At 45.0% G+C, this 25,784-nt stretch overlaps 1 long non-coding RNA gene across 1 annotated transcript; it reads left to right on the top strand.

Moving 5' to 3' along the window:
* Window positions 1–8,858: 8,858 nt before the first annotated feature.
* Window positions 8,859–25,215, top strand: LOC119402751 (uncharacterized). The gene is made up of 3 exons (XR_005185912.2): window positions 8,859–9,036; window positions 18,299–18,337; window positions 24,979–25,215. It is a non-coding gene; the product is annotated as an uncharacterized LOC119402751 (long non-coding RNA).
* Window positions 25,216–25,784: the final 569 nt, after the last annotated feature.

Genomic DNA, 25,784 nt, shown 5'->3' with positions numbered 1-25,784 from the left:
GTATTGTTCGGCGTCTTTTTGTGGTTCGCAACTCTGGCCATCCGCCGTTGACTTCTTTCCGAGACCTTGTCTCCGAGAACTTGTTTCGAAGTGGACGGCCCGGAGTCCTGTTGTCAGGTTCGAGCTGGCTGAGCATTGCGGTCTTCCAGTGCGAGCGGAAGCTGGCGGTGAAAGATACGGAGGCTTTGGCACTGTCTGAATTGTCATTAGGCCTTGACACTTCCACAGAATGTGACTAAGCGTGGCAACCTCGCCACACGATCTGCATCTGTTTGTAGATTACATGTCGGGATATATAGCTTGCATGAGTGTGGTTTCCGTATGAATCTGTTTGTAATTCCCTGTAGTGTAACGCTTGCGTCCTGCCGAGCTCAGTCTGAGGGGATGGGTATAAACGACATTTTACAGCGAAAGCTATTCTGAGATCATTTCAGCGGCTTTTTTTGGCGCCGTAGTTGTCCGCCGCCGCCGCCGCCGCCGCCGGTGTCCGTAACCACTATCGCTCGAAATGAGAAAAAAAACGAAATAAGAAAAAAAATTCCCGGATGCAACGAGCTTCGAACCTGGGCCCTCTGCGTGGGAGTCCAGTATTCAACCTCTGAGCCATGCCGGTCTTTTTTTTTTTGCTTTATTGCCTGTTATTAGACGCGTACATGAAACAATAAGGGCATGAAAGAAAAGACAAAAGTTGTGTCAGTCCTACAAGACAGACACAAGTTTAAAATTCCTTGAGCGTTGTCAAGGGTTCCACCATGGACAACTATTCAATACAAACTCCTGAGCTTTCTGGAGTTCCACAAACTTAGTCATACACTCACGAAATTACATCCGTGCGGGCCGTGCGTCTGCATCGCGATAAAACCCTGCCATACGAGCCCGCCATAAACAGTGAAGGCCAATTAGCATAATCAAGTCAAAAGGGAGTCCCTCTTCATCATTTACTGGCAGAAATCTTATACCATGTGGATCTAACGGCAAGTCCTTCTTTATCGTCCTTTGAAGTACATCCCAAAAATAAACTCCTTCCCAGCAATGTAAGAAAACGTGGTCTATAGTTTCCGGTTTTTTACAGATGAGGCAATCTGGCTCCTAAGGTAAGAAAAGACCACGGTCTTCTTGAAATGCCTTGACAGATAATGTACCTGTATGAAGATTAAAAAAGAAAGACTTCGCGGCAGGAGACACTTGCATTCTCTTCACCGGCATGGATCAGTTACGCTGAGCCATGCCGGCCCTTGAAACTGCTTTGCAAAAAGACCCTATACAGGCTTCATGTCGGGAAGGAACCACACTAACATATGCAATATAGCGTGGTAGAAAAATAAAATAAGCACCAAGCGTCCCACAACGCGAATTCTGTAACCAGGCGCCACGCAATGCGAACTGCGCAAAGAGCACGTTCTTGAATGCTTCCAACCCATTACAAAGGGTTCCACCATAATTCTTCATCATCATCAGGCACAGCATCAACAAAGTGCGCATAATGCCCAACATGCGTTTAGCAGGTACCACGGCTCTCCGTATAATGACGAAAAATGGCATAGTGCCTGCTGCCCTACTTCTCAAAAATTACAATGATTTATAGCGTAGTTGGTTCCTCCTAAGTGCACTTGTATTGGTTGCCAAGGAAGCACATAAGCGCATGATCCATTTCCTCGGGGTCTCAATAAAGTTATCTGTCCCTCGCCCTTTTTCTCTCCCATGTCAACGTATGTTATGCAGCATGGCAAGAGAGGGAAAAAGCGACCGGGCGTCACCAAATGCAAAATTACATAACTGGTGGGCCGTTTAACGCTTCCAACCCATTACAAATGGCCGAGACATAATTCTTCATCGTCATCAGTCGTCGCTTCAACAAAGTGCACATAATACCTTACAGACGTGTAGCTGGTGCCTCGCTTCTCCGCAGAATGAAGAATATTGGCTTAGTAGGTGCTTCCCAACTTCGCAAAAATTGTGATTTATGGCGTAGTGGGTACCTTGCTAGTGTACCTGTATTAGTACCCCCAAGAGAGCTTACAACGGGTTCAAGAAACGCCGCTCTTCCAGCTTTCGCTGTGACTGTGCTGCGGTTTCAGCGCAGGCCCGGCGTTTTTTTATTCAGATTGTTGCTCTCGCTGGAAAGTGTATTCTAGGCTAATTGAGGATGTACGGTACCACTACAATTTTATTACTCGTCCCTATGAACCTAAGTAAGGAGGTTGAATTGAAATATATTTATGGTTAGGCTTTGCTCCGATCCAAACTGCACTATACTTAGAGGCACTGTTATTCTGTGCTATTATTCTATAGCAGGCCCTGCATCGTGAAATTTGTCGCTCAATATTTAAAATATTTCAATGAGGCCAAGTGTGTCCAATGATTCTAAATTTTTCAATGAGTCCTTCTTATAAACCTGACACAAATGACGCCCATATACCTGTATTTCGTGAAATCAACTTTAAAGAAAATCAAGCAGCTTCACCGACTTAACGTCGAGAAGACTAGCTCAACAGCGGAGCTGCTGCCATCATAATACTAGTTCATTGCTTCTTTTTGCTGTATCTACTATGGACTAGCGAATCAGGTCAGCCTGCTCGAAAACAATGCCTTTCGTGGGAGGTGACCTTCGCTTGGTCCATCCATGGAAAAATCTGGTATGTGGAATAAAAAAGCATCATCAATCAATCAGTCAATCATTTATTTATTCTTTCACAATGCACAGTCCAAAATAAGGATATACAAAACGAGGTCCCATAGCGTAAACTTCATTGGAACCTCCCGTACACCATAAACATAAATGTTTTATTAGTAACCACAGTAGCAAAAGTAAAACCATAGGTCGTCAAACTCACCCATGGGTCGGTACTCAGACTCGCATCGGGCCGTGAGTCTGAGTGAATAATATTATGGTGAGTTTGAGTCCGAGTGAGTTCGGCTGTGAAACACGTTAGTGAGTCTGAGTTCGAGTGAGTCCGGTTGAGGAAAATATCGGGGAGTCAGAGGTAGAGCGAGCGCTAAGCGAAAAATATATTTTGTGAGTAAGTCTGATGAGCTTCAATTTTTTTGCCGGCCTATGTGTAGCACGATTACAAAATTATAGTGAATGAGATAGAGATATAAGAAACTAACGATAATAAAATCAACTAAGTATCAGTGGTAATTTAAATGAAGTAAATGTAACACTAAAGAAAAAAATTAAAAAGCCCCAGATTGAAGAGAGATTGACTGACAGGTCGGGGAAAAACAGTTATACATAAGAATGAATGTCACATAACAGAAATATTTTTAATCCGTGCGAAATCTCTGGGTTTTTGATCACAAGGAAAGTGTGATTTATCAGGAAATGTTTCTCTTTTTTGTGTTCTTTATTTTCTTTCGTACTGCAACTTCAACACTTATATAAATATGGAATTGCTGTTCTCCCACGTTCTTTTCATCTCCGTGTTGTTGTTATTGTTCTCTATTTTTTCTTTTTCTTTTTTGCAGTTTACCATCTCATGCATGGCCAACTGGCGGCGACAGCCACTTTGTGGAAGTTCAGAAATCTTGATTTCTTAGAGGGTACACGTATCACGTATAAATGCACACACGGGACCGTTTACTTCCTTTTTTGCACTAAAATCTTTTCTGCAGTTGTTGTTGAAAAAGCAGCAACATTTTCCTGTCGGAAGGCTGCCTGACTATGCGCTTCTCCTGCAACATGATGTACGTTATTTCTTTTCGGTGTCATCGATTGTGCTCTGAAGAATAATAAGATACACTACGTGGCAAGAGGAGTGCATTGTCGACTGACCTTCCGAGACAAGCATGTTGCTTCTTTCTCGACTACATCGAGAAGCACATAAGATGGATGTTATTGTCGTGATTTCTTTTAAACAAAGGGCAGCCGCTATTCACCGACGTAACAAGTTCTTCCTTGAAATGTTTAGCTTGAGAGGCGCATAGTAATGTGTAGTGTTTATTAAGTCGAACCTGTTGAGATAATAACTTTATAAGATGCCCAGTTCATGAGATAACCACTGCGGTAAAAACTTCTGTGAATTATTCGTTTCATAACAATCCATATGGTGTCCTCAATATTCAATAATCAATTGTTCAGATCTACTCTCAATTATATTACAGTCATTATCCCGTCAAATATTTTTAACACATAGTTAAAAGAAAATTTGTTTTTTAATTTTCTATTTTAGCAGAAGAGCCAGTATCTTTGTGAAAAACGTTTGCTCCTGCTTATGTCCTTTGATATGCAATATATACCCTGTGCTTCATGAAGCTACAAGGGGTCCTTAGATATAGAGCTCTGCACATTAGGCAGGTGAGGCCAATGAGATAATATTAACTCGATAGCGTTAAACAGCTCATTTCGCAGAAATGTCAGTGTCGGCGTCGTTGGCTTTGCGCAAAAATCAGGGTTGTATGTGAGCGAAGAATCGAGAAAGATGCAAATAAATGTATAAAAAAGATCGCCAGATTCCACGCCTCGTGGGAATCGGTTTCATGAGAAGCAGGCAGCCAGTTGTTCTATGCTGCATTGAGAGACCTTCGTTGGAGCCCACGTGTGACTCCCATGAAACAGCGGGTCACAGCAATGTCCCAGCTGTTCAAGTTCTTGGGTGGAAAAACTTGGGGGATGTCGGTTGGCGCAGTGCTTGAACTGTACAGATCACTGTTTCTCGGTTTTTTAGACATAGTCTGCCCGTTATGACTAATACATGCAAGATAAATATTCGCAATCTGCAGGCTCTCAGAGTGCCTGCAGGCTGCATTCGCAGAATACTAGCCTGCGGGCTCTTATTCTGCAGGCTCGCATTGGCATTGGCATACGGGTGCCGTGTTTTTGCTAAACACAACTGGAGGCCTTGCATTTCACCCACACCCATTTTTACACACACTTCACACAGAATTTTTTACAGAGTTTGTTATATAAAGAACGTGAATCATAAGTGCAAGGAAACATCATCAGTTGCCTTTCGCGCACATTGCCCAAATGGAAGCTATGCACTGTTTGAAAAGGTCACATTTCACATAAACAAATTTCGTGATCTCTTCATTTTTGTAAGAATCATTTTGGGAGAGTCAAAACAACCTCCAGAACCCTGCTATTTGTCATCTTTTTTTTTTGAACCACAGCACTTCATTTTTGGATTGTGATTATAGGTACGTGGTAACCACGTGCCAGAATGTATCACCTTCTGTATGGAGCATACTGTCTCGCTTTTGATTTTCCGAGATGGTACCCGTTGCTGCACTACCATCACAATAGATTGAAATTGATCTTCAGGTGCATATTGCCGAGTACACCTCAGGTAATACTCCTCGTTTGCAGAAGTCTGTCGCACTAGCTTCTGAAAATTCATGCAGCGTAACAAACCAGAGAATGCCTCTACTGAAATACTTGCTAGTTCCTATGCGCGAACCCTCTTCTGATTGTGGGCTGGCTTGCTCAAGGCGTTGAATATCCTACACTTGAACTGCCTAATATAACACCTAATAACCGCAGAAGGACAGATGGCTTCTACGGGCTCGTTTTTCGTGGTTTGAGGGAACATTAATGAGAACTCCGTAGAAGCAGTTTTCATTGCGTTCTCGGTCCCTCCCGGCGGCAAGTTATCATTGCATCCACTGTACTTTCTTCACATTTATATCCTAATTACTGCAAATAACATCTCCTATAATTCCCTTGTCTTTATTGTCCGTTAGTTCTCATTACTATTAACAGCAGAGCTATTTAGGCTCGGAATAAGGCCGGCGTTACCAAGAACTCGGCGGGTATACGCCACAGGAAGCGGGTGATGGGGGAAAGGTGTGGATAGGGTAAAGCATGGAACAGCCTTGTACATTATAATTTAGCAAGTATATGGGAGAGGGAAGTGAGGGTGAGGAGCACTGATGTAAGAATGAGGAGGAGGGAAAAGGAGGAGGGAACGGAGGAGGTGAGAGGGTACACCACATAGCTTTAGCCATTTACAGTACATCACAGCAGGGGTTGGGAAAGAGAAGTGGGGTTGGGGAGGAGTGATTTGAGTGTTAGGAGGAGGGAAATGAGGAGATGGCCAGTATAGAAAGACATAATCAAACCAAGAAAAAGAAAGAAAGAAGACAGAAGAAAAATATTGAGATGTAGAAAGAGATAATTAAAAATAAGGAAGAAATCAATCTGCACTGGCCAGGTGGTGGCGCTTGTTTGCCGGCTGCGGTGTTCACTCACATTTCACAGACGTGGATAAGGTTTTATTTTTTCTATTCAATTTCAAGCTGTTGGGTATTTCGTTGAAAGCCTCACAGCAGGCTGCTAAAAAGTCTAACTTTCTGGACTTGTGTACATTGCTTCAATCTCCATTCTCACGCCAACATTGACTTCTGGTTTGTATGCGGCGTTAATTAAACGGCTTAAGCAATCTATGTGACTGGAAGCGAAGGTTGCAAACGGTGCCTCTGAAAGCGCTTCTCAAAGTGCAAAAGGCTCGGCAGCCGGACTCTTATGGACGCTAACCATAAACTTCTATGGTTCCTAAGGAAGGCGCCACTTGAACGTATGTGAACAGAGCGTACACTTCAGAGAAGTATTTCGCATTCTCATTTTATTTACTTTAACACGAATGTGTTTTATGCCAGGGTCCACCAAGACTTTGATGCCGTATTTTCGTGATGAAAAGATGTCCGCAAACTGCACACGATCAGATGGCAAAGAAAACAAAAAAATCACGCCATATCCGCGAAGTGAATGATGATTGAGGAGCTGGCTCGGAGATAATCGGTTAAACCGTGAATGCTGCATACATTTCCTCTACATTCATATAAAGACGTCACAAGTTTTTATAGTAGCGATTGTGGTCAGGTTGTTGTGGAAACACAAGCGGTCGCAGACCTTGCAGCTGCGGCCGAACGTGTGGTCGAGTAAATCGAGGAAATGTAGTTTTGCCTGCGTTAATATCATCATCAAGGCGCTCGAAGAACAAGAGGAAGAAGACTTCTCCTTCGCGCGAGCTGCGCATCCAGCGGTCGCCTATGGAACTAAGGTTACGCTTACGACGTGGGACATTGCCTCAGCTTAAGAAGCTGGCGAGCCAGCTCCTAAAACTAGAAGAACAAGTTCCGTTAAAGGGAGCCAAACCCACCCACTCTTGGTGCACGACAGTAGGTGACGGATGCTCTATAACCACTGCGCCCCGGTCACACATGGAGGAGGCTTTGCGAACGCGCCTTTTATGTCTCACACTTTCCTCTCACAGTGCTCTTGGTTGACGGGGTGGTGTCGATGGTGTTGCCGGGGGGTGGTAGAGTGAAGTAATGCATCGCCTCCTCTATAAACGGGCCGTTGCGCGTTTACAAATGAAGTGTACTTTTGTCAACGCCTTACACCGCGAGGTGGCAGCTTTAGCCTAAGCCTCGCTTATAGTTGGTTCTAATTCACTATAGCCTCCCTCATAGCATCCATCCATATTTAAAAAATAGGTCTGAGACGCTTGCCAGGCAGTCACACAGAAATCGCGGCCGGACTATATACAGTGGAGACATGACGCGCGACGCGTTTGCCGTCGCGTTTCTAGTGCGACCGTGGCGTGATGTTTCAGTTAACTCATTAACATTCCACGCGATGGCGTTTCGGTGGTCTCAACGCTAAAGTCAATGCGGCGGAGGCTTTCGCTGCAGTACCGTTGGTGGAATGCGGCGTCCACGTTGATTCGATTCGGCGACGACGCACTTAAGCTATTCGCTTTCCCGTCAGCGTGTGACGCCTCCTCGCCAGCGTAGGACCGCTTTCAAATGGACTAACGGCGCTTCTTCGCCGCCTACCGCTTCGAGTGCCCTAGCACCGAATACTAAGGAGCGGACACCTTGCCGTTTCTCTCCTGTAGTGTCCTACGCTCATAAAGAGTGCATGTCGAGTCATTGTTTTTTATGTGCATGTTGAAGCAATCTTTGCGCAGGATTCTCTATCGACTGTGTCCAGTGGTATGTTTACTACAGCTACCACAACGGTTTAATCATGTTCATGGACGTTAGTCGTCGGGATGGAGATGTGACACCAGCCGTCAACGTAGGTGTGTCCGCATACCAAACACCAACAGACATTGTGCAAGCTCTCGTTATCAATATATAATAAACATCGAACTAATTCTGCGACGACACGTTTCACTTTCGTGTTATACCAGTTCCCACGACGGAGGAATAAGCAACGTTTTTTTTTATATTAAATTTCTTTCTCTCTCTCCCTCCCTTTGTGTCTTTTTTACCTTCCATTCGTTCATATATTTTTCAGCTGCCGTTATACTTAGTGGCACGGGAAAGGGTCATATTGTTTCTGTACGAATGTTTTATTTATTTTTATCCCATTGTAACATATCTTGTTAGGGAGCCCGCTACGCAACTAACCAAGATTAACCATCTAAATGGGTGAATCCTATTAGCAAGGTAGCCCAGTGTGCAGGTATTGCTCTACTTAATTCGAGGCGTTTTATCCTCACTGCGACAGCTCCGATTCCAGTGAGGCCCTATTGCAGAACACTCCCGTAGTTGGCTTTACGTTCAAATACATATGCGCTTCTATTTCACACCAAGTTTATTTATCATTGGCGCAATCCAGCTGAATATTCATGTTAGGCCGGACCTCAACCGATCGGGTCTTCGCCAGAGAGAAATTATTCTTCAGAACCAGTGCCTCCTATGTATCTAAATAACAATTTTTTTTTCGAATATGACACAATGCGCAGTTGTGGCATGGGATGTCGCTGCAGGAAAACATAATATGAACGTTCACTTTTAGACATGCTTATCCATTGTTCCTGTTTACCTAGAATACGTCGAAGTGCACTTCTCAAGGGCGTTCATTGTCGTTCAATCCTTTAAATACTGCGTACATTTCGTACTCCTCTGAAACGCCAACGACACAAGGGCACACACAATCGCCGTGATACATGCGCCGTGCCCCGGGTTCAAGACGGTCAGGTCTGCAGAAATGTATTCTGTAAAATTACTGCCCTATTTTTCTATTCATTATAACATATGTATTTGCGGAGCAAAAAGGCAAGCCTGGAAATCGCAACACTATAAGTAAGTTCTTTTTTCTCAGGCTTGCTTGATTCGTAACAAACAAATGTCACAGCCTCACGATGTTTCTCTTCTATGACTCCACAGAATAGCCAGGTGCTCCTTGCAAGTCGAGCTCAGCGATGTCTATTTAGTAAATACGCTCATTTCAGATAAAGAGGTGCGATAGGTTCAGTTTTATGAAAGGATAATCAATCTATTTACTGGTCCAATTTAGAGTGGAGCTCTTAGACGCCTGTTCTTGGGTTGAGTGGGGTCCCTAGTCCCGCGCCGTAACCGAGCGAACGAGAACAGAGAAGCATCCCATGGCTCGCGTGCATCGAGTCTCGCGATGCTCTTCATTTGACGAGACCGGCTGGATTGCTCTCTAAACAGAAACTTAAAAAGGTAACATAGTAAACGGTGAAGAATTTAGAAAGCAAACATAAGGAATAAAAAAATTAAGGCAACTTCGAACTAGTGGTGCAAGTCTGAAGGAAGTGTAGTGCTGGGCGGCCGTCCGTGTTTCGCTTTTTTTAAGAGGCGATAGTCTTTCTTGGGGAACTTCAACGCAGAAATTTTGGTGTCTGTCTGTCTGTCTGTCTGTCTGTCTGTCTGTCTGTCTGTCTGTCTGTCTGTCTGTCTGTCTGTCTGTCTGTCTGTCTGTCTGTCTGTCTGTCTGTCTGTCTGTCACCCGATTCAGCCACCCGGCCAAAGTTTAACCACTTTCTCAACGCCCAGCCATCTCGAACTAGTACGGCCGTTCATACTTGCGAACATTTTCGATCAAAAACCAAGTATTACGCATATCTGAGGCGCAACATCAATACGTAAGTATTAGGTGGTGTGTTCCTTTACTAGAAAATGCATAGATAAGTAATTCTAAGGACACTAATGTTTCTTAGGCTGCGCTGAAAATGCGATGCTATGAGCCAGATGCTGCGAATCAACATACAGGAGGAGGACTCATGGCCGGCAGAAGACTATCGTCTTTCGACGACACTTGCAGGGAGGCACTCAGATACGCGGCCAATTTCATCTCTTTCTTTCGTCCTCTCTTTCTGTCTTTCTCGCTCGTCTATTTTTCTCTGTCTTCCCTTTCTAATTATACATCTCCCTCTCTGTTTCTTTCTCTTTGTGTGTTTCTTTTTGGACCACTTTTTGGTCTCTATTTCTATTTCTTACTTTCTCTATCTATCGTATTTATTCGAATTTACGCCGATGTTTTCTTTTCGAAAAAACGATGTGCGAAAGTGGGGGGTCGGCGCAGATTCGGGTGCAGATTCGAGTACAAATATTAAGTTTTTTTTTCTGGCCTTGCGAATTTCGGGGGTCGGCTTAGAATCTGCGCCTCATGTAATACGGACTCATGCGGACTCATGTAATACAGCCGGCAGAAGACTATCATCTTTCGACGACAGTTGCAGCGAAGCACGCAGATATGCGGCCATTCTTTGTCTATCTTCCTTTCTATCCCTTTCTCTCGGTCTATTTGTTTCTCTCTCTTTGTATCATTTTCTGTATTTCTTCCTTTTCACCCTCTCTATTTCTATCTCTTTCTCTCTCTCTCTCTCGCCTTCTCGGCCATCAGAGTTACACATCCTACGCCGGACAAATCGGCGCATGTATTATGAAGGTGAAGCAAAAGCTCAAGAGGAGTACGAAGAGGAAGAGGAGGACGAAGAGAGCACGTGTCGGTTCATGATGATGACAATTTTTGTTCACGACTACCGGAGTCGCTCCGAGACTAAACAGCTACGTTGTTAAAAAAAGTACAAACAACACATGGGCTGTAGCACGGGTTCGCGCCGCTCAAGCAGGAAAAAAATATTTATTTAAAATAATGAACAAATAAGAAAAGCTTAAAAGAACAAAAATAATAGTGTTATTAAAATATGAAAATAAAAAATAAAGAGCAGTGCCTAACTGCGTGCTTACATGTCTATCTTGAATTACTTGCACTATACTTGGTATTCACGTGACGTCACGGCAGAGCAGGCTGGCGGCTGCAGCAGCGGAAAGGGCACGACCTGCGTTGGCCACTGTGGTAGCGCCATATTTTTGGGGGGACGGTGCCAACGAGAACAAGCGGTGTTTCTGCAGCTCCGCGGCTGGTGATCTCTGCCTTTTCATTACTTTAAAAGAGTTGCAGTAAAGCACCATTGCTTTGCAACCATGAATGCGGGCCCCTCAGTAAAGTTGAGTTCGTACGCGCAGAATTTAGAGGCGAATGCGAAGAACCGCTACGTTAAGAAAGTGGAGCTTTGCGGTGGCATCGATCCACTTTTGCTTACTTCGAAAGAAACGTCGTTCGATCTCGCGCTCGTGCGTAAAGTAGAACTTTCGGACATCAAGGATCACCTTGTGCACACGACGAGTTTCATCACCCACGAACAACAGAAGGCCAAAAAATCTCGAGTCGCATAATTACCTGACCAGCGGATTCCTGCAAAGAGCCCCAGCTGCGAAGACACGGCGATCAAAACATCGCGCGCACCAAGGTAAGACAATCTTTGACTAGGCTGACTGTATTTCTGGATCGCATTGTAACGCTAACGGGTAGTGCTTGCCGATGTGTGTGACAGTGGTGTGATTAATGTTGGAAGTTTGCTTCGCTGCGCAGCGACACCTCGTGAAACATTCACAAGTGTCTGCGCGAGGTCCTACGTATTTTCTCTTCTGTACCGTTACACTACGACGCTACGCGAAAATTCCAGGAGTGCCTTTTTGCACAGCACAGTGTCAAGTAACACAGTTCTCTTCGGAGCTCAGGGAGAAGAAAAACGATACTAAAATAATTGCTTGTACACGTCATTTCCCATCGCTCTGCTGCTTTAGAAACAGTGACAGTGTAACTGCACTTTCCAGCGATTACCTTGCTGCGGCATCTTTTTCTTTTTGGTTTGCGAATACTCGTCACCTGCCTAAGTGCATTGCGTTCTACAAATTGTCGCTGCCAGCGAGGTAGCGGATGTTGCATGTGTCCGCGCAATTGTGCCTAGAATGGACTACATGCATGAAAGATGCTTGCGTTTTGCTTCTGTACTGTTGCAGTGATACCTACATTAGTTTCACTCATTGTTGATGCTGCAATTTGCCTTGCTTTGTGTGCGTTTAGGTGGCCTGTGTTTTCTGCATGCGTAAAGCCAGCAGTTAAATAAACGACTTCATCCTTTTGCAGGTTAACCACTCTCAGGCGATTTCACCTCAGCCACTAGAGCCATGGCTTCTAGTCAAGCAGGATGGCATGGTTAAAGCTGCGCATTGCACTTGTATGGCCGGTCTCGGTGAAGCCTGCTCGCACATTGGGACACTGCTCTTCTATTTAGAAGCAGCTTGTGTTGTGTTGCAGTGTTATCCCTACCTTCAGTACTGCACATGTCTGATCTTTTGGGAGATTTTTGCTTTGACATGCGTGGCTTGGCATGTAATTTACATTACAAAAAACATGGTTGCTTAAGGCAAATGTAGGTTGCTTAAGGCAAAGATGAACTTTATTCCCAGCAGTTTCGTTTCTGTTGGCGCAAACAGTGGATTTTTAGGAAGATTCCTGCTTCAACATAATGGGCACAGCACGTGCGTTATGTGCATGAGAAAACATATGGTCAATTAACGCAAGAAGGGATTCTAAGGACTTATAAAAGCGCTTTTGAAAGACAAATTCAGGTAGAAAAATGAACTTTATTTCCTGCTTTTGTCCTTACTGCATCGGTGTCTGAAACTTCGTTCAGAGTTCGTACAAGTTTCAGAGGCAGAAATTACGGTCATTGAAGACCCCCGTCAATGCTTCTTCAATGGACGCCAGGTCCTGCAAGGCCACTCCCAATCGCAGCCTCATTAGTGTGAGTACAAATTCTTGGAATTTCGCAAGAGCATTGTTTGGGCTGTGTGGCACACTACTTTCGACAAGTGTGAACAGTGAAATCAGAACTGTGAAGCTTGGTAGGCCCGTGTAAAATTGCACACGGGTGTTGTCATGCTCCAAAGAAGCTTTCAACAGCCGAAGTGTGTCCAGAGAGCCCTTCACCTCCTGTAACTCGGTGCGTAGGACCTGGTTATCAGCTTCAAAACTCTTCAGAACACTGCCTGTGATGTCATTTTGAGTTTCAGCATCCTTTAGCACTGAAAGAAATGTATAGGCAATACATTACTACGCATTTGCCAGTCAGGTCCAGAGTGCTTGAGATATTTGTCACATTACTTACATGAAGTGGTATTTACTGAAGCTTCAGCTGTCGAAGTGGTGGCTTGAACACCAGCTTCAGAAAACTTTACATCTGATAAAAAATACAGGAATGTGACCCTTAGAATCCCTTGTGTTAAACACTTCCGGTTTGCTTCAACTGAACGAAAGCAGTACTCACAATATGAGGCATCCACTACAACTCCAACGGGAGAACCCATTTCGGCTGAGGCCCTGCCTTCCTCGGGTGATTGCACAGATGGTGGGTCTGCAATGAGGTGTTGTCAATCATTGAAGTTATGTTCCTAAATTAAAGTACTCGGGCCGTTTGAACTCTGTAAACACAAATCACTCACAATAAACGTCAGCAACAGTATCATCAGCATCTTGAGCTACGGTTGAAGCTGGTACTTGTTGCAGCATGGATTGACCTGCATTGAAGTGTTGTCATTGCTATTTCACAACCACCAATTTTGTGCTCACATAATGGGCCCACTACTTCAGAGAGAGGGAAGCACCAAATAGTTTACGCTGTAGGACTGTTGGATATATGACGCTGTTTACTGCATGCAATGGGGTAGAGGATGAGCAAATAGTGAGGTTTTGTAATTTTTGTCAGAAAGACCAACCATGCAAAAATTAAAAGTACACAACTTGCCACTGCCTGCTAGCTCAAAGACCATCGGGAACAATATAATTCCATTACAAGCACACTGTGATGTAAAATCCAGCCTGTATGAACAGCTTATCTAGGGCACTGACCTGAACCGCTGTTGAGTGTGCAATGAGGCGCATGTGGCTCATCAGCTTCCTTGTTATGTGCTGTAACAGGGCGTGCAAGTGGTGTGCCTGTATAGAATCAAGGTGCTATAAAGATGCTGAATGTCATTAAAGGAAATAGTCCCCATGTATGAATAAGCCATTGTACCCGTGACAGTTCTGCACACAGCGCTGTGCTGCACGTTCAACACATTTTAAGGCTGGAGAACTCTGCTATTGCCCTCTTGGATCTCCTTTGAGGTTGCAGCCCTCTTGCAACGTCGCTGGTGCCTGAAATAAAATGTAAAGCCTTTATGTGAAAATGTCTATGCCGTAATCCTTGGCACTACTTACAGTGATGGTTGGATCTCTGCAATTGTTTGCTATTTTTGACATTGCTGCCCCGAGTTCTCACGACATTGTAAGCTACAACCTGTCTGCTCTCTCCTGACACAACTAATCTCAAAACAACTTGTGTAAAATTGGTGCTCATCACTCGATGATTGTATAACATATGATGCATAACTCTTGAGTTGTGTCACAAGCAACCTGAATAACAAATAGATAACCTTCACCAGAATAATGCAAGAATACGTGACAGTCTCTTAGACTTCTGCTGTTTGGAGTGCAACATAAAATGTGGCTGCCATCAACAACACTGTATTCACTAGCACCCACTGAGGTCTCATTGTCTCATTAATATTTTCCTTGCATACACACTATTCACTTGCTTGGCAGTTTCGAAATCTTAAATTTGTTCTGCATTACCAGCACGGGCGGCACCAGGGTTTTTTGGCTGAGCGGCAGCCATGACAAGTGTGTCGTTTTGAGGGAGGTCAGAAGTAGCACATTCAAACATACCTTGCTTCAGATTTAGCAGTTGAGTTTCTGTCATACCCCAAGTGCAAGCTGGGTGCCCAGTCTGGCTTTGTAACATCCATCAGGTAGGATGGCCTTCCTGCAAGTGTAAACAAGACTGTTTGTAAACACAAATTCGCAGAAAACTGGCAGATTTCTAACGAGCTACTCGCTGCGGTAGCAAGAAGTTCAGTCATTACTTCGAGTCGAGCCACAACTACACGAAAAGCAGCTTTTACGCAAATGAATTAGGCACCGTTCTAAGGGGTCGTGCGCAAGATAACTTGAAGCAACGGAATCGACAGCACAAGTGTCGCTCGTTTCCATAACAATGATAGCCATTTCACAAAAACCAACAGGAATAATGTTGTCTGGGCATTAGTTAATTTCTGGTGTTTGCCAACATCACTTCGAGCACGCCGCAGTGGGGGATTCTACAGTAGCTTGGGTTCACTAACCAAACACACGGGCACTTTTGCATTACAAAAACGTGAAAACGCTGCCGCTGTGACCGAAAATCAATACCGCGAACTCGCGCTTAGAAAGGCGAGTACGCGGTATCAAGTCAGTTTGATTTTAAAGAAAAACAAAAGGTGAATGGGGGAGCGTGACAGGGCAGCACCCTCCACCTGCTATAGAAATTTAATGACAAGTGGCCCCAATCTGTCACTCTAAGCCCTACAGTAAACGGCAGGATACGTCCACGAACTGCATGACATGACAATTACATTACTGCGACGAGTTCGTGACATCTTCACGATACACGGTGACACAGGCGCCAGCACTACGGGGAAAAGCAATGAGCACATAGCAAATTGATTCCGCAGCTCTTGTTTTCGGAGTGCACGCGTGCCTTTTTAAAGCAATGACGCTTACACAGCTATCTTTAAGCTCGCTACCTCAAACAAGCCAACAAACGTTATGCTAACTACAAACGCTACAGCATTACTAGCGTTGACCAACCTATGAGAAAGGTTGGTCAAAGAAAAGTTGTACTAAAAGTCATCCATAAAGGGGATTCGAGTGGTTTCTCCTCTCTGTGTTTACGAAAACTATCCCAGCTAGTCTGCCAGACACGGTGGATTCTAATTCTGGCAATCCCGAAAATGAGGCCTCCGATAACATAGTCATCCGGGAAAATGGCAACCCTAGCAGGGCTTTCTCGAGAGAGCGGGCACACACGTTCTCTGAATTCACCCAACAAGCACGCCATGCCCGCCTCTACCCCCCTCCCCACTCCCGCCTCTCCCACTCGCAACAAATCATCTGGAGGCGACTGCACACCTGAGCTCTTCCCACCACTCAAGTCCTATCCCACTTCCGCCCCATTTCTCCGGAGTGCACTATCTGTGGAGAGTCGCCCGCCACCTTAGTCCACATTTCTTTGGCTGCCCTGCCGACGCCCTCGCAGGGGCAGCCCGCCATCAGTACATGGGAGGAATGGGAGGCCCTCCTTGCGTCGCAGGATCTGCACGCGAAGCTTCGCTGTGTTAACCGGGGCGCCAGCGCCCTGGCCCTGCGTGGTCTGGACACATTGGCACAATGTGATGGCCGTGCGATGGCCCAGGGTCCGTAAAGTACCCAAACTCACTGACCCAATGAAGCTTTTCCTTCCTTCTACTAAAAGTTAAAGAACAAACGAACTGCCCACACGATTTTTTTATCTGAAAAACATGAATCAAATTAGCCAAACTGTGATGAGATTTATTGATGCTCCAGTACAAAACAAATTTTCCTTGAAGCTGAAGTGCGAACCAGGCAACTTAGAACGAATATTTTATTAAATTAAGAAACTTCAAGGCATTACATGGAATCAGCTCCTGCAGGACAGGGATGACTGGAGATCATTCAGAGTGGCCTTCTTCCTACAGACAGCATAAAAGAGTCTGACAATTATGGTGACGATGGTGATTTTGGGACAGTAGTGCACACTTACAAATATGTCTTAGAGTGGCACTAGGCTATGTTGAATGTTTGATTAGCCGGCGCACCACTCCCACTACGGACCTCGTGCATGATTTATGATTGGTGCGTAAGCAGTCGATCTCCAAATCCAGGTATTGTGACTGGACCCCGAATGTTTGCGCTAGCAGTGCCGCTGGTGATGCGCGGAGCTTGGAGGCACTTGTTTTCGTTATCACTAGCGAGGTGGCGCGAAGGGCGCGCTTTAAAGGTCGTCGCCCACCTCGTTGCGATGCGCGCGCGCTCCCACCTGTACTTTGCCCTACAGGGCATGGTCGCCCGTGCGCGCGCTTATCTCGTGATGAGGGCGGTTTGTACGTCTTGCGCTTTCACCGCAAGTTTACGCTGTTAAGTTACAGAGTGCACGAAGGTCACCTCGCTCGCTGCAGCGGCCGCGTTTCCTAAAGGAGCGCGGTGCTAAAACACTAAGAAGTAACTACTGTGATAATTGTTCGCGCTCGTCCCGCGTGTGTTCTTTTCATACGTCCTTTGTGATTGAGCAGCACGCTGCAAGATTCGAGCTGCTTGCCGTCCTTCGCGTGACATTTCAATTTGTTTCTATCACATTCATTGCTTCGCCCTTGCGGCGAAACAATGCTCAATAAACGCTCAACAACCTTTCTCAAGATACGTTTCACTCGTGTTATACCGATTCCTATGACGGAGGGCCCAGCCATGTTTTTTTTATGTGCGCCAATCCAGGCTCAGGTGACAGACTGCCATCGTGAGTCTGTGTCTTCTTTCTGCTTGTCAGCGAAGTCTGAACATCTGCTGGTCAACGTGAGCAGCCCGGAAGCTTCTCTCAATGGCTTAGCAATGGCGAGGTTCCTCTCGTAATTTATTTTCCATGGTTGCCTGAAATCTGGACCAATCGGTCCTTTGTAAGGCTGTCGTAGAGAAAAAGTTGATAAAACTCCAGATTCCCATACAAGTGCAAATATGGTCACTGCCATGTTATTAGATATCGGGAAACCACTAGACTGGCTAACGGGGACATGCCCCAAAATTATGCATCAAGCGTATTTCGATAATTTATTGCTTTAGGAAACAAAATGACGTATTCATGAACATTTGTTTGTACTGACCATACGCTGTGCCGGAAGTACGACAGCAATTGCTTCAAAAGGTATTGTATATTCAAAGTTCTTTCGTACAGGACATCCAATGGGAATGGACTGCCTTTAATGCAAAATATGTAGCAGGTGGCCTTAAGTAATTCGATAAGTCTGAAATAATGCCCTTTCATTTTAGGGATTATGCCTTATAATATTTTAGACAGTTAATAAAACATCATCACCCTAGTTCAACCAGCTCAATTATTTATATCATATATCATAGCATATTTGCAAACCTTCTGAATTCTGGCAAACTTGAACAGGGAAACAATCCAAAGTGGACATGGATGTCATAAAGAAAAATATATATCCAATAAAATTGTGTGTCCCACTATTCCTAATACAAATATGTATATTTGTTTACTTACAATGCAGCTTTTCCTTATCTCAGCTCATAATATTTTTTTAGGTTGCAATGCAACGGCAAGAACGTGCGCCTATCCTTACGGTACGTAATTTTTGTAACACTAAATGGTGATTCAACGCTTTCTAAATTAAACAGCAGTGTTGATTTTTGTAAAGTATGTCTCTTCTCATACCAGTTCAGACGCTGGAGAAGACCTCACTTCTATTTGCTCTGCTTTAATATATAATAATTTACATTAATATAGCATTCCTAGAGTGCATGCCAGGCCGAGGTAACAACTCGACGCTACCGAACCGGCCTCGAGCCCACCATGAGCGTAGCATGTAAATCGTGCCATGCATAACATGCAGGTCATTATTTCATGTTAATACCTGTCATTTACCTCAGTCTGGCAGTCACGCGACACAATACAAATTTTGGTGATATCAAGCTAGCCAAGCGGCCGTGAGTACATCATCAGCATGGCAAGTAGGTCATGCCGTACGTGACATGTGAGTCATGATTTTCATGTTACAATCTGCCTCTTACGTTCCTTATACAGAAGTATCTCGTCATAGCAATTTTAGTTTATATCCATTTAATTGAACGGCCGCGAGCGCACCGAGACCATGTCATATAAATCGTGTCGTACATCGCATGAGTGTCACGGTTTGCATATTACGACCAGTCACTTATGTTCGTCATAGACTCTTGTCACGCCATGCCATTTGCGGTATATGTAAAGCTAACAAAGCGGCCGCGAAAACACCAAGACAGTGGCGTGTAAATCATGCGGTTCATGACATGCATATTATAATTTTCAAGCAATGACCTGTCAATTATATTCGGCATACAGTTATGTTATATCATATCAATTTTGGTATGCATCCCATTAACGAAATGGGCAGGACAGCACAAAGTCGTAGGCGGCTAGATAGATAGATAGATAGATAGATAGATAGATAGATAGATAGATAGATAGATAGATAGATAGATAGATAGATAGATAGATAGATAGATAGATAGATAGATAGATAGATAGATAGATAGATAGATAGATAGATAGATAGATAGATAGATAGATAGATAGATAGATAGATAGATAGATAGATAGATAGATAGATAGATAGATAGATAGATAGATAGATAGATAGATAGATAGATAGATAGATAGATAGATAGCGAATCTTTGAGGCTCTCATGCACCTTCGCGTTTAGATTACAGAGGACATTACCGCCATGCTTTTTTTTTCTCGACGCGGGCTGCTGTCGTTGTACTGTGTTTACACGTGCCTGCCTCGTGCATCAGACATCCTATGACAGGTGGACGAGGACCGAAAGAAGGCGAGGACGGTCTTGGCGAAGCAGTCAGGCCTCACAACGTCAACATGCGCGGCCGTTGAGGTCGCACTTGTGCGGGCACGGCCGTAAATCTCCCAAAAAACATCCCCAACACCTCCGCAATGACAAAATCATAACACTGGACCGTGGTTCTGTAAATTTTATGGCTTTGATCCATGGCGTCAAAGCGCTTCTTCCGTTATTTTTGCTGCAGTACTCCGGTGTCATGCAAAAAAAGCATATTGAAATTTGGAAGGGGCTACTGCTGTCGCGGGTCCCAACGCACCTGGTTCATTAATTAAATACGCGTGCACGCGCCGTATACTTACGAGTGCTGATATGATTGCCCACATCTAAATCTTAACTGACAATCATGCAGGGTTCTTCCTGACGTTGCTGCGGCCCTGAAGAACAATAAATGAAAATGCAGAAATTTCTTTGGTCGCATGCTAATTTTTCATGCTTTCAGGTGATACGAACTTCGGATGATACGAATAATTTTGGTGGTCCCGTGAGATTCGTATCACCGAGGTTTCACTGTAGATAGATAGATAGATACGTTTAAAGTCGCAGAAGATCACTAAAAATGCTTCGCATTTAATTCCCGCTGTCAATAGCACAGAGAGCTTTGCCCGGTTCCAGCCGTTTGCTGCATCCAAAAGCGCAGCACCCAGGCATTCTTCGATGTCTTGACAGGCTTGTGAGCTTAGTCAAAACGATACCGGCTGTCGTAAAGTTCCTGCACGCTCTTCCCGGGCTATAAAAACAATCGCCCTCCAAAGCGCCATGCGTCGGCGGCTGGGAGACATTAGCGAGGTGAGCGAGCTGGACACTTTATGTGACGAAACCGCCGAGAGCGCGCGGCAGCGAAGAGAAAAGGAATATGGTACTTTTTCCGTTCTACTTATATTAAGCCCGTCGAGCTACCAGCGCCATCGCGCGAAAGCTACGGCAGCATACAAACTTCTTCTTTAGCGTTACGGCGATGTTGCGTAATCAGAAAAGCATTGCAGCACACTTGTGTTAAAGACGTTTTACTGCAAAACTAAGAATTCGTAGCACCAGAAATTCGTTTCTTGCGCAAATATTCGAATTTGTCAGAGTGTTAGCCTCTTTAACCGCATATTCAGCCAGGGCCAAAAATCCTGGAAAAACCGAATATGCTTTTTTCGAATCGATTATGCTTCGAATAAGAATCATGCTCCATTCCTATTCGAAATTTAGAATATTCGCGCGCCTCTAAAAAAGCGCGTTGTCGACAAATAATTGTACATATTTGAGCCCCGACCTGATGAATAAGGACTTCGTAGTCAAGCCGATTTCCTGTCTTCTTTGCCATTTTCTAAGTTTGTTCGTTTATGGCTCTATATATATTTCATTAACCGCAACTAAAGTTCAACATGCTGCATTTCTTTTTTTTTTACTTTTCCGATTTCTTTGTACATCGTTCCGCTTAAAACGTTCACTGTTCTTTTTTTCCGCCGGTCATTTTTGTTGTTCTCATCGGCTTCATTTTGGAGAGGTGAGCTCATTCTCAGTTTAAATCAAAGGACATGGACAAGGACAAGGTACAAGTTCTTTTACTTGTAGTCACGTGAAACAACCGAACTCCAGAAACAATGACTCCCAAATCTGACTCTTGTTGGACGAGCAGGCGCCCCGGTACATACGAGTATATAACACCTCATTTACTGATATAGCGACGAGGATATTCATTCGTCGACAAGGTCTGATGCAGCAGCATTATTCAGGCGTTTTACAGATTACCCTTTTTGCGTCAATGACGTCACGTGTAGAGATCTAAACCGAGCTCAACCTATCAACAAGCTTGTCTAAAACGCTTGAACGTTCACTGCAGCCGTGTTGACACAAAGCTAGTCCCCCGTCGACACGGGTGGTCTCTGTTTTGTAATGGAGCCAAATTCTTCCGGCGTGTTAGAATTCGTATCTCCAGCTTGCCTTCAAAGGGTCCTTCGTAGAGCACTGCACGGGCCGTAATTCTCGGCCCGGGCCCGGCCCGGGCCCGGAACTCGTTCAAATTTACCCGCCCGAACCCGGCCCGGTGACTCAAAATGATACCCGGGCCCGGCCCGAACCCGAGAAAAAATTTCGCCTACCCGGCTTGGCCCGGCCCGGCCCGACCACAGATCAGGCCCGACTGAGGCCCGACCCAGTAATCTAGGTGGTGTTGCCCGAACATGGAATCGATAGCAAGGTGTTTTAAGTGGCAAATATCTACGCTTTGTTGGCGTATGTTTCGCTAACAATTATACTTTACCATATGGTAATTTCTGGTAAAAAGGGGCTCACGGTGCAAACAGTTGAGCGGACATATTGGATACAATGATAGTTTCTTCGGCAGTGGTATACCGTACCCATTTTTTTGCAAATACACTGGGGATCATGAAGGGCGTTTTGTAGCAGACATTGTAGCAATGAAAGTGATTTGCAGCACGAGTTCACTTTTGATAGGGAGCGCAATAACAACAAAGGATGGATTGATGGATGGATAAACTTTATTATGGTCCATCGGAACGTGCTCTAGCACGTTGCGGGCCGCTCCGACATCGGAACAGAAACCACACAACTGCTAGTATATACAGTCTATAAGTTTCTTATGGCATAGTTTATAGTTAACGTCTTCACATGTTATTGTGCGAAAAATCAAAGTGTCAAAAGATTCCTGCTTTAAGCACGCCATGCCATGTTGCATAACATATTCTGCCGCGCTAAAGCTTCTTGCACTGCTCGCGCTGGCCGCACGGGCGCACCACATCTGCCTTGCCAATTGCGAAGGCGTCGGCAGTCGTGGTTCTTAACTTCCACCACTGGAGCAAATCTAGGATATCTTTGTGGAGCTCTGTAGAATGAATATGGCTTGTAGCTCATCCCTTCACTTCTCTCATTCCCGAACGTCGTGCCACTCTTCAATGTCATCCATCAACCTCCTCTTTGAGGGCTTCTCCTTGCAATTTTCAGCAGTGCATGTTATGCACAGTTTGCACCGTGCTCGTTTTTTTTTGTATTCATGTTATAATGGCTTATGCCTTCCCAGCGATGTTGTACCGGTAGAAGGTGGCCATTGGACTACGCGGTTAGGACCGGGAGGAAGCGGACGAAGCGATTTCGATGTATTTTCGGGGTTCGTTCGAGTTAGGTAATAAAGGCGCGACTAAGCTTCTCGAAGCTAACTCATTAGATGCATATGGTTCGAGGTAAAGGGACATCATCCGGCACGAAATCTGTCATTGTCCTTTTTCAAGCCAGATATTTTGTCAAGCGAATATACTTCACCCCACGCCTTGTTTAATGGACCTATTCTGTTGCTACACATTCCAACGCTGTTGCGGCAGTATCTCGTAGCTCTCGCACTATATAGCGCACTATATAGGGCCTCAAACACGCGGCTCGCGGACCTCTCGCTAGCGGCCCGCCGCCCGCACATGACTGCCTTGATCCCATTTTTTTTTCTTTATAAGTATGTTCTTGAGATACACAGGCATCACAGATCGAAAGGATATTTTTCGTGAGGCGCCCCCTGCGGTCACCGTGTGTTGATACATAACCGTGAAACAAGAGCTATATTTCAGAATCGGCGTCCAGATTTTAGTCATTATGGGTGATACGAAATGACTGGTTCCCCAGATGTGAAAGAGAGACGTCCGTTTAATGGCAATACTAAAGGCGAACTGCTGCGCCGACCACGTGCACGTGCCCTCGATGTCCCTCGGTTTCCTCTTCTTCGATAGAGTGTGGCACGCTCCAAGCTGCTCCGTTCCGCACTATTCTGCAACAATGGGTATCGATATATTGTGGGACTCCTGCCGCCAAATCCCCTTCAGAAATGATCCCGTATATGAGATATGGGAAAGGTCTGCTGTAAAATGACCAGTAGTTTTAAAACCTGTTTCCCCTCCCACGCTCCTACCTTCGTCATTGCCCTAGCCCTTTCGGGAGTAAATTTTCGTGAATGCGGCCCGTTAGCTGAGGTGAGTTTGAGACCCCTGATATGGCGGAACAAGACGAAAGCTCAGACATGAACAATGTGGCCACAAAAAGCAGGTTGTGCATGTCCATCTCGCGCCACATGACCACTGGGAGCCGTCACAGAGTCACAGAAAACGAACGTGTCTTTAGAGGGATTCTATGTGCAGTCCTTCTTTAGAGGGATTCTATGTACACGGAGAGAGACTCCATGCAGTCCTTTCGTTTTAGAGGGGGGTTCTAACTTTCAACAACGTTTCCCCGCTTTGTAGCTCTGTGATCGCTCTTGCGATGACATCTCATAAGTATAATTTTGTTATATTACATTTATTACTGCGATTACAGAGTAACATTTGGGAAATAAAATAATAACGAAAGCAAATAAAGCACGGAATAGCGAGATGTTACATATAAGCGGCTGGTCTATTTACTTTTAGCTCGCCCGTTTCAGATAAATCAAGTAGCTCATATGCAAGAAGAACAATCAGTTCAGTACTTATCCCTCATAAAACTTCTCCAAAGAGCTTACCCCACATAGAAAAAGCGTTTTTTCGAGATAAAATGTGGGGTTTATGTAAGCACAAGACGATTTTTCTATTGTCAGTAAATTACTCTTTTACCAATCCAAAAGCACCACGCTCGCCGTAACAATACTCTTGGTAAGAGAGAAAACCCGCAGGAAAATGCAAGTAACGACGCCAATTTGAAATTTACGCACCAAACGCCGCGACGTCATAGACTCTGACGGCATATACTGGGCCCTACGTAGCTTATAGTGGGTAAAAATAAAGTACATTGACCTCTGAGTGGCCTTAACAGAATTGATATACCAAGTTTCTGTAAATTTCGTTGAGCCAAGGTCCCCAAAATATGACGAATACACTTTAAAATCCATGAAGTCACGTGCGGAGATTTCAGCGCGAAATTTCAAAATGGAACTTTGACCTTGATTGTCTGCTTTATTAATAAACTCATTGATGGTGAAATTAATGACGTTCGGATTCTCTATCTGTCTAAACCGATTCCATGTTTCACTTTAGGGACCGTTTAAGAACGGAGCAAAGTTCAAGCTCGGCCCCACCCGAGCCCGCCACCTCAGACCCGTGCCCGGCCCTAAGCCCGGAGCTTCAGGCCCGAGCCCGGCCCGGGCCCGCCGTGAAAGCTACTTTACCCGGCCCGGCCCGGCCCGGCCCACGGACCGGGCCGGGCCCGGGTTTTCGGGTAGGCCCGAGCCCGTGCAGTGCTCTAGTCCTTCGTGTTCGCGGAGAGAACGTCTGAGTCGGCCTCAATACAGCGCAGTACAGTGCACGATAGAAATTGCCCTAGGAACATAATGGTTTATTGAACAATTGTTGACACGCTTTAAATATCAAAACTTCTCATTTAGCAGATTATAAACTCATTTTTCTCTTATATAGGTTGTTTTTGCAAATGGGACATGTTTGGCGGAGAGGAGAAGGCCGATTGGTTCCACTACGATTACCGCAGTAGGCTTTGTCAACCTAAAGCCATAGTCGCCAATTGCAACGGATTCAGTACCAGGTCTGAATGCACTACACGCTGCACAAGTGCGATATCTCCTGACGCGCAAAGCGATGGCTGGACTGCAACTATCAATGGTTCCACTTATTCAATGACTGCAGACTAAACCTCGCAATAAAGTAGCGTTCAAGATATTGTGCGAGCGCGTGCTTCTTCTTATTTCTGCTTAAAGCGCCCCTAAACTACTCAGATGTCGAAATTCAGTTGGGGGTGTAGCAGCTGTGCACGAGTCCTCAACAAACACCAAACCATGAGAATTTCTCGAGATGGTGCCGTAATAACGGAGTTGCACGCATTAGATGATGCAAAAGCGGCCCTCCCTCACTTCGCTCTTCTCCACGCTCCGTTCATCCGCTCGTCACTCACCGTGCGAGGAGAATGAGCGGCGATCGCGCGTACCTGCGAGCATACAAACAGGTTCTTTTTGTTGCTGACGTGACCAGATGCGAATGCTGACATCACGACCAACGCCTGGGGTACCAAAATGCCCCGAGAGGACAAAGGATTGTTCCTTCGAATTTGCGGCGCGCCCAGGGCTCGCAGCGATGCCACGTTTGGCATTGGTGGTCGGGGTTGTCATCAAAACTCAATGCATGCGTTAAACTTGAAATGTTAGAAAATTATCAGAGGTGGTTTAGGGGCCCCTAAGATTCCTGACTTTTAGATTAGATATTCGGTGTAA

Source organism: Rhipicephalus sanguineus, chromosome 8 (genome assembly GCF_013339695.2).
Source record: "Rhipicephalus sanguineus isolate Rsan-2018 chromosome 8, BIME_Rsan_1.4, whole genome shotgun sequence".
Classification (NCBI taxonomy): Eukaryota; Metazoa; Arthropoda; class Arachnida; order Ixodida; family Ixodidae; genus Rhipicephalus; species Rhipicephalus sanguineus.
This window is presented reverse-complemented; position numbering and strand designations above follow the sequence as displayed.